Genomic DNA, 14,779 nt, shown 5'->3' on the forward strand with positions numbered 1-14,779 from the left:
CCCTTCATGTTTACCTAAGACACCTGGGAAGACACCAGGTTCCCCACAGCATAGCTTGTTCACTGCTGATCTGGCCCAATGTCCTCATTGTACCTGTCAAAGCATTATTTTCAAAAAGTGAAGAAAAGGACTGTCTTAGTTTCCTAGTGCTGCTGTAACAGAAATAGCACAAGTGGATGGCTTTGAAGAACAGAAATTTATTTTCGCACAGTTTAGGTGGCTAGAAGCTGGAACTCAGGGCACCAGCTCTAAGGGAAGGCTTTCTCTCTATATCAGCTCTGAGGGAAGATCCTTCAGCTTTTGTAGCCCCAGCATTCCTCTGTTCCTTGGCAACCTTCACATGGCATCTATCACCCCCAAACCAAACCCGCTGCCCTGGAGTTGATTCCAACTCATAGTGACCCTAGAGGACAGAGTAGAACTGCCCCACAGGGTTTCCAAGGAGCAGCTGTTAGATTCAAACCGCTGACCTTTTGGTTAGCAGCAGTAGCTCTTAACCACTGTACCAACCAGGGCTTCCTATCACCCCCATTTGGGCTTTATCCTGTGTCTATTCTGCTCTTTCTATAGCTTAGAAGTGATTAGGTTTAAGACATACCCTTTACTGATAGGGCCTTATTAACATAACAAAAAACCCTGTTCCCAAATGGGATTACATTCACAAGTAAAGGGGTTAGGATTCCAGTACATATTTTGGGGGAGACATAATGGTTTCCAATCCATCACTATTGACTCTCAGACAGATAGAAACTAATGAGCATGTGTCAAAGATGTATTTGACCTTCTAATGAGATGAACCCACAGGATGTTAAAGCCAGATTAAAGAAGAATGGGAGAGACCAAAGTAAATACTGTCAGTGATAAAGAATGCTGGAATACGATTGCGAAGTCAGACGCAGAAGTGATGAATGTCCTACCGGTCAATAAAATTCTATTCTTTGGAGATGTCTTTTATACCAGACAGAAATCATTTCATGACCACTGGACCAAAGTCATTTGCAAGTTATCAATCTTCCACAGATTAGCATCAGACTTTCTAGAGTCTAGGCCCCAGTCAGTAGTAAAGAGTAAATCAAACTAAGGTGCGTTCCCCAGAGCAGGGATCAGCAAACTTTCTCTGTAAAGGGGCAGACAGTAAGTACATCTATATTTCAGCTTTGAGGACTCTACGGTCTCTGTCGCAACTCTGGTTCTGTCGTACCATGAAAGCAGCCATAAAGAACACAGAAATGAATGGGCATGGCTAGGCTCCAACAGAACTTCATTTACAAAAACAGGTGGGAGCCAGATTTGGCCTGTGCCCTAGAGAATTAGACAACCCTTGGGTAAAAAAAAAAAAATTTAGACAGTGCTCGGTTATGACATTCAAAGGACGTGCAGCCATCCTTTTGTCTGACTTCCAAGTTTCTAATGATTTTCCTTAACATAAAACCAAACCCATTCCCGTCGAGTCGATTCTGACTCATGGCAACCCCGTGTGTTACAGAGTAGAGTTGCTCCATAGGGCTTTCTTGGCTGTAATCCTTGTAGAAGGAATTCAGGAGGCCTTTCTTCTGTGGTGTCACTGGGTGGATTTGAACCACCAACCTTTATGAATGCCAGCTTTTAGGTTAGCAGATGAGAACAAATTGTATGTACCACCCAGAGACCATTCTTAAACATGAAAACACAAAAACCAAACCTGTTGCCACTGAGTCAATTCCAACTCATAGCAGGACAGGGTAGAACTGCCCCCATAGGGTTTCCAAAGAGCCCTGGTGGAGTCGAGCTGATGACCTTTTGGTTAGTAGTCAATCCCTTAACCACTGCGCTACCAGGGCTCGTTCTTTAACATATAGAGGTAGAAATCAAAAAGAAGAAGTCTGGGCACAGTGACACGGACAGAGCTGAGCTTCTAGCCACAAATCTCCCATCTCCGGTTCTTTTAGAGTGGAGATATTGCCCACCTCTCCTGCCAATAAGACAGGTTAGTCTAAGGTGAGGAGTCCCTGGGTAGTGCAAACTGTTAAAGTGCACAGCTGCTAACTGAAAAGTTGGTGGCTTGAGTCTGCCCAGCGGCACTTCGGAAGAAAGGCCTGGTGACCTACAAAAATCAGCCACTGAAAACCCTGTGGAGCACAGCTCTACTCTGGCACACATGGGGTCACCAGGAGTCATAATCGACTTGATGGCAGTTGTTTGGTCTAAGGTGGAAGCAGCAAAATTTCCAGAGTGAATTTCATTCTCTACGTCTCCAAGGGAGGACGTTGATTGCATGAGAAATCATGGCTCTCTTCACCCAAAGCAGGTGCTCTAAGACTAAGAAGCACAGACCCTTGGCAGATCAATGCCTTTGCCTCTTGATGTGATCCACAGTCTAAATGCAAGTCAAACAGGAGACATCTCCACCAGAACGATTAGTCGGAGCACAGTTCATTGCCAGGGTTTCTGGCAAATTGCTGAGGGAGAAAGTAAGGAAATGATTTGACACTGGAGCCTTGGAAGTATTTTTTCATTCAAGGGGAAATAAAAGCACTTTGTTCCCTTTTCCTTTCAAAATCAGTGCTTCCCCCCAAACCTACCACAAATGTCTCTCACTGCACAACAGCTATGCAGAGATTTTTAATGGATGCTGTCACGTGAGCATTCAGCCAAGGCTCTTTAAGCAAGCAACTCATTGTCTTTCAGAGGAAAGAGAAGTCAGTGGGGAAAGAGACAGACTGCTGTGAAAAGGTGCTGGAATCACTGTGAGAAGGAGAATCTATTCTCCCCTTGAGATCCCCATCATTCTCCTGTGGGTGGTCCCTAAACCCCTCACCCCTACCCATTTTACCCAGCACCTACTATATGCCAGGAACCCTGGCAGCACAGTGGTTAAGCACTCTGCTGCTAACCAAAATGTCGGTGGTTCAAACCCAGCAGCTGCTCTGTAGGAGAAAAGGCCTGGCAATTTGGGAAGCCCTATGGGGCAGCTCTGGAAACCCTGGTGGCGCAGTGGTTAAGAGCTACAGCTGCTAACCAAAAGGTCAGTAGTTCAAATCTACCAGCCATTCCTTGGAAACCCTATGGGGCAGTTCTAGTCTGTCCTATAGGGTCACTAGGAGTTGGAACCGACTCGATGGCAACAGGTTTGGCTTGGTTTTTTTTTTTTTTTTTTTATGGGGCAGTTCTACTCTGTCATGTCAACAACAACCCTGTGCCAGGCTCTCTTCACACATATTATCTCATCTAACCCTTGAGGTCAGACACCTGGGCACATGGGCAAAGATGAAGTAACTTCTCTACGGTCACAGAGTCTAACACACAGTGCTTGCTATGGGCTCTTACTATGGGCATATCATTCTAAGAATTTGCTATTTATTATCTCATTTAATCCTCCTAGCCACCTTGTGGGGGCCCTGGTGGTACAGTGGTTAAGCGTTTGGCTGCTAACCAAAAGGTCAGCAGTTTGAATACACCAGCATCTCCTTGGAAACCCTACGGGGCTGTTCTACCCTGTCCTATAGAATCGGCTCAACAGCAACAGCTTTGGTTTTCGGTTTAGCCACCTTGTGAGGCAGGTATGTTCTCAACATGCTCATTTTACAGAAGAGGAAATTAGGGTACCAAGAAGGTGAAGTCAACTGCCCAGGAGCCCACAGCTGGCAAGTAGCCAAATCAGGATTTGAACCCTTAGTAGGGCTCTAGAAATCAGTTTAGTCTTTATGCTCACCTGCCACCAAGACCTAACGCTTGGCTTTGTCTCCCAAACTAACAGTCCTGGGCAGATCAGCAAAACCGAAAATCTCAGGTGTTTCCTAGGCACAAGAAAGAACACCCAGGCCAAATGCCTCAAGTACCAGGCTCTGTCTTTATTTGTGGTATATTTGCCCTTACAAAAATCTGAGACTTGCAAGTACTAAGAGAGGCAAGAGACAGGGGAAGTTTCTAGTCCAGGCTTCTGGCTCCTGAGAGATGAACTTGAGAAAGACATTTAGTCTTCACGTGTTTATTGAGAAGTTAATATATCCGAGGAATTGTTGTAGGTACTGGGTCAGGCTTCTGGATTATTCTCACAAATCAGTTTCCCGTGATGAAGATGGGAAAAATATTAGACTCTAGATTTCCTGGGTCATTTTACTAGTCAGGGCACATGACCCAAGCTGGGCCAGTCAGAGCCTTCCCTGGGACTTCTGCTGAACCCTTCAGGTCTCTCTTTTGGCTGATGGGGTACTCTGACCGGCAAGTTTGGGTCAGGTACTTATCTCTGAGACTCTATCATTGGCAGCCCTGCCAGGAAGGAAAAGGTTCTGGAGAGACAGAAATAACAGAAGTGCCCTTGGATCATCTACACCAATAACATAGAGTATAAACTAGTTGCCGTTGAGTCAGTTCCGACTCACGGGCAACCCCATGTGTGTCAAAGTACAGCTGTGCTCCATAGGGTTTTTAATGGCTGATTTTTCAGAAGTAGATTGCCAAGCCTTTCTTCTGAGGCACCTCTGGGTAGACTTGAATCCCCAACCTTTTAGTTACCAGCCAAGTATGTTAACCATTTGGAACACCCAGGGACTCCCAAAAGCATTCCATCTCTGCCTTCAAAACGAGACGTTCATCCTGGTAGAGGTGAACGAGTACTTCTCTCAAATGTCCAAAAAGTCCCTAGTGGAGAAATTGCTGTTGATACCCACACCAGCTCCTTTCCTTAGCTCACAAAGCCCCGATGTTCAGGTCTCCACCTTCCTCCCAGAGGACACGTGCTCCTGGGATCTGGGACCCCAGCACTAGGGAGGGCATCAGAATTTGTCTAAGTCAGTTGTGTGGTTCCATTCTCCTTGCCAGGGCATGTGAGTCAATTCACGCTAACCAGATGTAATGGGGGAAATCCACTAGTGCCTATCAAGTAGACAGAAAGACATACCCAGGAAGAGCTCCTCACTCTTCTTCCCCTGGTTATTGTCATGCCTATGTAAATTTCCTGGAGCTGTGGCAGCCATTTTGTGACCATGAGGGGAAAGACATCAACATGCTAAGGTTGGCAAAGCAGAAGGATGGAAGAACGAGGTCTTGCTGATATAACAAAAAACCCATTGCTATTGAGTCGATTCCAACTCATAGCGACCCTATAGGTCAGAGTAGAACTGCCTCATAGAGTTTCCAAGAAGTACCTGTGGATTTGAACTGCCGACCTTTTGGTTAGCAGCCATAGCTCTTAACCACCACACCGCCAGGGTTTCCCTTGCTTTTAAAATGAACAACTCTGAGTCCACCCTACCTTCAGACTTCTGCTTTTGTGAAATAATAAATTCCTTATTATTTAAGGCAGTTGAGCCACGCTTTTTGTTTCTTGCAGCAGCCCAAAACCCAGTAAGCCAGCACTATCCCATAGAAATATAATACAAGCCGCAAATGCAAGCCGTGTATGTAATTTTTAATTTTTTGTAGCCACAATTAAAAAAATAAAAATATGTGAAATTAATTTTAATATATTTTAATCCAATATATCCAAAGTGTTATAACTTCAATATATAGTCAATATAAAAAGTTATTAATGAGATATTTTACTTTTTTTTTTTCCTACCATGTCTTCAAAATCCAGTGTGTATTGCACACTTTCAGCACATCTCAATTTGGATGGGCCACATTTCAAGCGCTCAGTAGGCACATGTGGTGAGAAGCTACCAACCCTACCTGTACACTGTGTGCCATCTTTCTCCTCTTCTTTGTTCCTCTCCTTAGCCTGTCTGTGGAGCATGCCGGGATTGACCCTAGCCTAAAATCTGTCACTCAAAGCCTTGGGGAGGACTCCTGGCTGCTGTCTGGGTTCCCTATTCTCCTTTTTCATTTCTCTAGTTGAGCAGCTTGCTTTGCTCAAAACACTGACGCTGATGCATGAAGGACTGGGGCCATGCTGGCCCTGAAGGTGCACCCAGTCAGACAGGGGCAATGAGGAGACAGAACCAGAAAGAGTTATGGTGTACAGATGCATGCCACAGGGAGACTCTGAGAGGCAGGGACACTGAGTGGGGTGAGGTAGAGGAGCATGGTTTCCTCTGTGCTGGGTCCTGGATAGAAGACAAGGTAGGGGGAGTGGGCAGGGTTTACTAGCCTGCCCCAGCTCAAATCCCAGCTGTCAGCTCTTAGCTGGGTAACTTTGGGCAAGTAATTTAATTAAGCTCCCTGCACCTCAGTTGGAAAACGCTTGGTGGCACAGTGGTTAAAATGGTCAGCTGCTAACCTAAAGATGGCACAAACCCACCAGCCACTCTGTGGGAGAAAGATGTGGCGGTCTGCTCCCATAAAGGTTGCAGCCTTGGAAACCCTATAGCGCAGTTATCCTCTGTCCTATAGTCACTATGAGTCGACTCAATGGCAACAGGTTTGGTGTTTTGGTTTGGCACCTCAGTTTCTTCATCTCTAAAATGGACGTATTAATAGTACCTACCTTATAGGGTTCTTAGGAGAAACAGACGTGTTAATATGTCCAAGGTGCTTAGCACAGGGCAAGGCACATGATTTTTGCTAGTGTTTTATTATTATTAAAAAGGAAAAGGGGAAAGAAAACTAAAACGCAAGCATGCTAATCTACTGGGAGGGACTAAGAAGGAGAGAATGGGCAGAGTGGAAGGGAGGGGAAGAAAGAAGACAGGAAGGAAAGGAAGAGAGGGAAGAAAGAAGTGAGGGAGGGAGAAAGAGTCTTCCTATTACAGCCACAGTTCTCCCCAAGGGTGCTGCATACAAAGCACAATCCGAATAGGATCTGAGATATCTACTCACTCGAAGAACACCAAGGGGATCCAGGACAGAGCCTGCATGGCTCAGTGCTAAAATACCCCTGTTCTCCAACGTCCTGGGTCTCCAAGTAAGAACTCCTCGGCAACTCCTCTAAAAGAAAGCCCTCACACTGCCCTTGGCCCTCACCACCTCTACCCCCCCAACCCCCCAATACCCCTCACTCAGAGGTTCTGGGGGAGAAGCAAAGAGCTGGAGAGAGGTAAAGAAACAGGAGGGCGTAGAGGGGAAGAGGGGAGGGGAGGACCACCCAGAGAAGGGGCTATCAAAACCGAGGCCTGAGCCCGGTCAGAGTCAAACAGGCCCTGCCTTCCAGCAGACAAAGGCACACACCAGCCCTCTGACTCACCTGTGCTCCCCATCTCCCAATCGCACTAACCTGTAGGATTTATAGGGTTCTTTTCCCTCAAGGTGCTAAATCGGGGGCTTTCCATTATGAGCCATTCCTCAGACACAGCCAGTGCCAGAGAGGGACAAAAGGGCACAGAGGAGGAAGGGGAGAGGGCTGAGAAGGAGGGTGGTGAGGGGGAGAGTGGGGAGGAGGGGGATGAGGAAGAGGGTGGGGAGGTGGGTGGGGAAGAAGGGGGTAAGGAGGAGGCTGGGGAGGACAGAGAAGGGGAGGAGAAGAACAAATAGAAGGGTGGACAGGGAGAGGAAGAGAAAGGAGAGGAGGGAGGCAAGGAGGAGAATGGGAAGGTAAGGAGGAGGGGTAAGGAGGAGGATGAAATGGGTATGAAAGAGGAAGGAGGAGGAAAAGGAAGAGAGAAGGAAAGGAGGAGAGGAAGGAGAAGGAGGAAAGAGGTGAAGGGTGAGGAAAAGGAAAGGCTGCAGAGGGGAGAGGAAGGTGGAGGAGGGAAGGGAGGAAGGAGGGGGCAAGAGAGAGGGGGCAGACAGAGGAGAGAGAGGAGGAGAGGAGAAGGACAAAGGGGAACTGATGAGGGGGCGGGGGGGTTAGAGGTAAGAACGGGGAGAGGGGCTGGGGACAGCAGGAGCAAGAGCTACTTCAGGATTCAGTGGGAGCCTAGAAGTCTCGGGCCTTCCTCCGGGCTCCTCCCAAGTCGTCCCCGCCCACTCATTTCCCACAGGAATGGCATCTGCTAGTGCCCTGTCCTGTGGGATGAATGTGTAGAGGCTGCTCCCCCAGGAGCAACCTACAGCTGCTGAAGCAACAGCTCAGGACAGCTAGGTTCCCCTGGAGCTGGGGTTCCAGCCCATGGGCTCTATTCACCATGCAATCTTGGCAAGTCCACCCCTCTCTGAGCCCCAGGGTTCTCATTTTTAAAGTGAGACAGTTGGACTGGATGACGTCCTAAGTCTCTCTCCCAAGCTGTGCTTCCGGAATTTGGTCAACATTTAATAACCAGAACCAATGTCTCCCTGGTACCCTATGCAATGAGTACTAGTGCAATCTCCATTTTGCAAATGAAGAAAGGAGGCTTAAAACTGAAATAAGGTAACTACGCAGGGGCTGGCAGAACTGGCATTTGAATCCAGCCTGTGCAACCTTGAGGCTCACGGAACCTGGACGCTGTAAAGCCTGTGTAATCCAGACGTATACTGGAGGGATATGTGTCTCCCCTTCTCCTAGTTCCAGAACCCCAGAATGTTAGCTGCGCACATGGCTGCCCAGAATCAAGATTACATTTGCAGCTTCCCTGGCAGCTACACATGGCCATTGAGGATGTTCTGGCCAATGGGGTGTGGAGGCAATTGATATGTACAACCATCAGGTCATGGCCTCCAAAAGAAGGGGCCTGCTTCCCCCTCCCCCCTTCCCCTTCCTGCCGCTGCAATGTGCGTTTAGTGATAAACCATCTAGGCAGCACCAGGACTAGAGAGCGGCCACACCAACCTCAGGACGCTGCCCTTAATCACATGGTTCAAGATGCAGGGCCAAGCCTGGGGTGAGGCGAGAGAGGTGTCTAAGGAGCAAAATTTAAGGAGACGCTTGCTCTTAGGGTTCCACAGTACAGTCCAAGAATGAATGCCTTGTTAAATTTTACTTCCTAGGCACCTCACTGGCCTCACCCTACTTCTGAGCCAAGTGGATAAGGGCAACATCCTGAGAATGGTAGAGGACCTGATAACATTGCAGAGCAGAGCCCCTGTGCTAGCTGAACTGTTTACAACTCAAATAGTGGGGCAGAACTTGGGGCGGGGTTATGGAGAGTGGCCTAAAAGACATTGGTCAGCATATTTTACAGTGTCTCCGCTGATGGCACCGGGTGGGTCAGCTGCTTTCTCAGCACGGGCTGAGGGGCCTGCTCTCCCCAAATGCACTCCAATCCATTCTCCATGCTACAGCCAGGGTAATCTTTCCAAAACCAGACGCTTTCCACTGTTCTCAGAATAACACACAAGAATAATATCCAGAGCAGCGTTCTTCGATTGGCCCACAAGGTCCTGCCCCGCTGGTCCTTTCCTTCCTCCACAGTCGTCTCTCACCTTTCTCTGTCCCTCGGCCACCTGGCCTTCCTGCAGGTCCTTGAGAACCCACCATGGCATATGGTGTCGCTCACCTGGAGCATCCTTCCCTGCCCTCTTTGTCTCCTTATTTGCTCCCCATCCCGCAGATCTCAGCTGAAGTGTCGTTTCCTTGGGGACACCTCCCCGGATCCCCTATTAGCTTCATAGGACTGCCATAAAGAAGTACCACAAACTGGGTGTCTTACAGCAACAGAAATTTATTCTCTCCAAGTTCTGGAGTCTGGAAGTCTAAAACCAAGGTGTCAGCAGGACCAGTCTCGGGAGGCTCTGGAGGAAGGTCTCCTCTCCTCTCTCCTAGCTTCTGGTAATCCCTAAAAAACCCAATGCCGTTAAGTCGATTCTGACTCATGGTGACCCTATAGGATGGTAATCCCGAGCTGCTGGCAATCCCTGGCATTTCTTACCTTATAGACGCATCACTCCAGCTTGTCTCTGTTGTCACGGGTCACTCTCCTTAGGTGTCTCTGTCCAAATTCCCCTCTTCTGATAAGGACACCAGTCATTTTGGATCAGGGCCCACTCTGCTCCAGTATGACCTTATCTTCACTTGGTTACATCTGCAAAGATGTATTTCAAATATTTTCAGATAAGGTCACACTCACAGATTCCAGCTGGACATGAATTTCGGTGGGGCGTTTTTCAACCCAATAAGCTCCTGACAGGTCTGTGCCCCATCTTATACACGTTCATATCACCCTGTACTCTTTCTTCATAGCAGTTGTCCTTGGTTTTTGCAGTGAAATTGTTGTCATCTCACCTTGACACTATGGGACACAAAGAGCTCCCCTTGAGCTCCATGGACACCAAGGCCATTTCTGTCTCATTACCCACACCATCCTCAAGGCCTAGCACAGTACCTGGCACCTGGTCTTGCTGAATAAATATTTGATGGATGAGTAAATGGAGCCTTTCTTTGCACTGGGGCTGTGGCGGGAACATGGGCACATGGACGTGTCTAGCAGAGCCAAGGTCAATATCAAGGTCAAGCTACCCAAAACCATATCCTCATCCAAGTTATGCCCTTGGATTCTGTCTGGTTTGGTTCTTGGTACACTGGATCTGAGGAAGTCAAAGAACACTTCAAAGCCTGCCATGACCCTTCTTTCTGTTCCAGGCCCACAGTTCACTATCTGTTATGGGTAAGTCACCAACTCTCTGAGCCTCAGTTTTACTATACGTGAAGTGGGGAAATTCATGGGATCTGCCCAATCTACCCCTTAAAGTTGTCATGATTCTCAAGATGAGCTCATGTGAATGAACGTGGCAAGTTGAAAGTCTTTGTCATTCCCCCTACCAAGAAACAAAAAGTTGCTGTTGCTTAGGCCTCATGGCTACCCCATGTGTGTCAGAGTTAAAATGTGCTCCATAGGGTTTTCATTGGCTGATTTTTCAGAATTATATGGCCAGGCCTTTCTTCCAAGATGCCTCGGGGTGGACTTGAAGCTCCAAACTTTCTGTTAGCCGCCGAGCACATTAACCACTGAGAAAGGAGGTCTATTTCTTCACCTCTGAATCTATGCTTGGCGGGTGGCTGCTTTGACCAATGCAATATGGAGGAAGTGACTACACTATAGGTCCCAGGCCTAACTTTAAGAGAACTGGCAGCTTCCACTTCCTCCCTTTTGAAACCCAGCCACCATGCAATGAAGAAGCCCAAGCAGCCTTGTGGAGAGACCCATATAAAGGAGAACTGAAACCCCCAGTGAACGGCCCAGCTGAGCCCGCAGCTGACAGACAGCACTGGGTGGCCCACTGTGTGCGTGAGCTCTTGGAAAAGCCTCTACCCCGGTGGAGCTGCCCCATCAAGCCCTGCCCTAACTGCAAAAAAGTGAGCAAGTTAAAGAAGGCTTGTTTTAAACCACCAAATTGGAGCGTAGCTTGAAAAGACAATAGACAACCAAAGCAGCATTTTTTGGACTAATATTATTTTATTATTTTTTTTTAAATAATTTTGACTGTGCTTTAAGTGAAAGTTTACAAATCAAGTCAATCTCTCATACACCCATACACACCTTGCTACACACTCCCAATTACTCTCCCCCTAATGACACACCCCGCTCCCTCCCTCCACTGTCTCTTTTCGTGTCCTTTTTGCCAGCTTCTAACCCCCTCCACCCTCTCATCTCCACTATGAATATTTGCACTGGGTGGTACAAATGGTTGAGTCTGAAAGGTTGATGGTTCAAGTCTACCCAGAGGGACTTAGGAAGAAAGGCCTGGCAATCTACTTCCAAAAAACCAGCCTCCAAAAACCCTATGGAACACGGGTCTACTCTGACATGAATGTAGCTTCTTATTGTTGTTAGGTACTGTCGAGTCAGTTCCAACTCATAGCGACCCTATGTACAACAGAACGAAACACTACCCAGTACTGTGCCATCCTCACAATCTTTGTTATGGTTGAGCCCATTTTTGCAGGCACTGTGTCAATCCATCTCATTGAAGGTCTTCCTCTTTTTTGCTGACCCTCTACTTTACCAAGCATGATGCCCTTCTCCAGAGACTGATCCCTCCTGATAACGTATCCAAAGGGTGTGAGACGTAGTCTTGCCACCCCTGCCTCTAAGGAGCATTCACAGGTAGCTTAGATGTAACCGAAACAGGAGCTGCCCAGACCTACAAGCCATGAGATCCTAAACGTTAATTTTCTTTTAAGTACTCTGATTCAGTGTGTGGTTAGGTATGTAGAGTTGTACTAAAGAACGCATTAAAAATTAATTAAAAGAGTTTCCTCTAATATTTAATCTTACCAGCCATGTACTCTGAGTGATGTATTCCCAGTAAGCGTGTCAGGTCCTGAATAATTAAAAGAGAAGGGGAGTGTGACTCAGCCCCTTGATGAGGCTTTCCGGGGTTTGAGATTCAGCACAGAGCCCAGGATGGCATCACCCACGGAAGAGTTCTGCATCAGTCCAGCCGTGTGACTCATAGTGTCAGCGTTACCCACGAGGGCAGACGCAGTCCAGGGTAACGGTAGCCTCTGAGGGAGACGGGAGATTGATTCGCTCTGCTCAGCTACCAGCCCCCTGAGACATCCCCCTTCTTGCCTCCGTCCTCCTGGGAAGGAGAAGGGGGAGGTGGTAGTGAATTATGGAAGCCTTCCCAGGGCTCCTCCACAAGTTTAGAGCTTCCATATTTCCTCGCCTCTAAGACACGTGCTTCTTCATTTTGTAACATTTCGGAAATAAAGACGTGACTTAAAATCGATGGGAGGATTTAAGGAGGTATTTCTTTGGAACTGTTATAAAACGATGGTTAGAGCAAGGCTCTGGAGGCGCACTCCAGCTGAACCCTGGCTCTGCCGTTTGCTAACTGTGGCCATGGGCAAACGTGCTTACTGTGTGTGCCCCAGTAGGGTTATTGTGAGGTGCCATAGAGTTGATTTTGATTCATAGCAACCCCATGTGACAGAGTAGGGTAGCCCCATAGGGTTTTCTTGGCTGTAATCTTTATGGAAGCAGATCACCAGGTCTTTCTCCCGTGGAGCCACTAGGTGGATTCAAACCACCAACCTTTTGGTTAGCAGACAAGTACTTAACTGTTGTGCCACCAGAGCTCCTATCAATAACAGTACCTCACTGATAATAAATGAAAGGCAGCATCAGTGTATCACCTGGCCGGTAGCCACCTCTCCATACATGTTAACTGTTATTTCTTTTCATTTCTTCTCCGCGTGCTGTTATTAAACGGCAGGTGCACCTAAAAACTGGCATCATCTTCAATGTGTCTGCAGTACCGTTGGGCTTGAAAATAGTTTAAAGACAATTACTTCTGAGCTCAATCTTTGGTGACCCCTCAAGTATTGATTAGGGCCTATTTGGGGAGTTTGGGGTAGGGGAAGCTTCATGTTTGATGCTGTTGTTGTTGTCAGCTGCCTTCAAGTTGGCCCCCAACTCATGGCAACCCCATGCACAACCGAATGAAATGCTGCTGGGACCTGCACCCCTATGATCAGTTGTAGATAGGACTTTTGTGATCCTTAGGGTTTTCACTGGCTGATTTTCAGAGATTATCACCAGGCCTTTCTCCCTAGTCCATCTTATTCCGGAAGCACCACTGAAAACCATTCAGCATCGCAGCAACCCACAAGCTTCCACTGACAGACAAGAGGTGACTGCACATGAGGTGCGCTGGATAACAGTCAGACCCGGGTCTCAGCAGGACTTCATTTAACGTCATTTCTATTCAGCTAAATGTAGGAAAAATGGAAATCCTCTATGAACAAGTCACTCCCGACTTCCAACCCTTCTCCTCGCCGTAATTTGATGTACTAAGTTCAGGTCCCTCTTGGTACAGTGGTGAAGAGCTACGGTTAGCTATGAGCGCTAACCAGAAAGGTCGGCAATTCAAATCCACCAGGTACTCCTTGGAAACTCTGGGGCAGGTCTGTCCTATAGGGTCGCTATGAGTCAGAATCGACTCGGCGGCAATGGGTTTGAAGCTCCGGGCAGGTTCCTGGGTGATGCACAACAGTTAAATGATTGAGCCAGAAGGTTGGCAGTTTGAACCCACCCAGAGGCATCTTGGGAGACAGGGCTGGTGATCTGTTTCCAAAACGTCATAGCCATTGAAATCTCCATGGAGCAGTTCTACTCTGCACACATGGGGTCGCCATGAGTCAGAATCCACTCAACAGTAACTAACAACAAGCTCAGGACACAGTCTTCTTTCACAAGGAGGAAGTCATCATCAGGGTGATGGGAAGAAACAAAAAACCAAACCCGTTGCCGTCAAGTCAATTTCAACTTATAGCGAGTCTATAAGACAGAGTAGAATGACCCCATAGAGTTGCCAAGGAGTGGCTGGTGGATTCCAAATGCCAACCTTTTGGTTAGCAGCCGTTGTTTTTAACCACTACACCACCAGGGCTTCCAGGGAAGTGGAAAGGGGGCAAAAAAGGAAGTGTGAATTTCACCTGAGTTCTTGCACACCAGATGAGACAGGGGGCTGCCAACCCTCCTGGCCACTGAGGACTACTGAGAGCTTAACAAGACAATGAGAAGCAGAAGCTTTGGATTCACACAGACCTGAGGACTCAGCTCCCCCACTCTTACCCACTCTGTCCTTTATGGCTGTTGGGATGATTTATTGAAATAATACTTGCAAGGTGTTTCAGACTCAGCCAGCTTCAAAGTAAACCCTCAGTAAATGTTAGCTATTATTGTTGAAGCCCAGAAGCCACTCAGGCCTGTATTGGACAGGGTTGTTGGGGACAAATTACAGATCCGCTCAGGTTTGTTTAAGCAGAACAGAATCTGTTGGAGGAAATCAGATAACTTGCAGAATCCCTGGGAGAGCTACGGAAGGCTACTCTGAAGCTCTGCAGCCAGGAACGATGTCCAACCACTCTGTGGGTTCTTCTTTTGGGACAACACTGCTGCCACTGTCACTGCTGTCAGCTCCTCTGACTCGCAGAACCAGTGCCAGGAGCTCCACTTTGGCAGCTCCTGAAGGGCCGAGGTCCTTGGCCACCATGCTTTCCTGGAGATGAGTTTCCCTTCACGCAGTCACTTCCTCATGGTGCTCACTTCTTGAATGCAAG

Source organism: Elephas maximus, chromosome 20 (assembly GCF_024166365.1).
Source record: "Elephas maximus indicus isolate mEleMax1 chromosome 20, mEleMax1 primary haplotype, whole genome shotgun sequence".
Lineage (NCBI taxonomy): Eukaryota > Metazoa > Chordata > Mammalia > Proboscidea > Elephantidae > Elephas > Elephas maximus.